Source organism: Bison bison, unplaced genomic scaffold, assembly GCF_000754665.1.
Source record: "Bison bison bison isolate TAMUID 2011002044 unplaced genomic scaffold, Bison_UMD1.0 scf7180017864340, whole genome shotgun sequence".
NCBI classification, from domain to species: Eukaryota; Metazoa; Chordata; class Mammalia; order Artiodactyla; family Bovidae; genus Bison; species Bison bison.
Window position 1 is genome coordinate 4,337,433 of NW_011494912.1, and position 370 is coordinate 4,337,802.

A 370-nucleotide genomic window follows, 5' to 3' on the forward strand; every position below is an offset into this window, starting at 1 on the left:
CGACTCTTTGCAACCCCATGGACTGCAGCCTACCAGGCTCCTCCATCCATGGGATTTTCCAGGCAAGAGTACTGGAGTGGGGTGCCATTGCCTTCTCCAAGGCAATCATTAGTCGTCCACATTTGCAAGAACACTTGTGAAGAAAAGGACCTGCGTTAGAAAGATGACCGGGGAGGGCAGGGCCATGGGGCTGAAAACGACAACGGAAATGAACCGTCTGTGATTGAGGGCCAAAAAAAGATTGAAAAATTAAAACATAAGGCATCCCTAATGACTCAGTTGGTAAAGAATCCGCCAGCCAATGCAGGAGACACAGGTTTGATCCCTGGTCCAGGAAGATCCCATAAGCCGTAAAGCAACTAAGCCCATG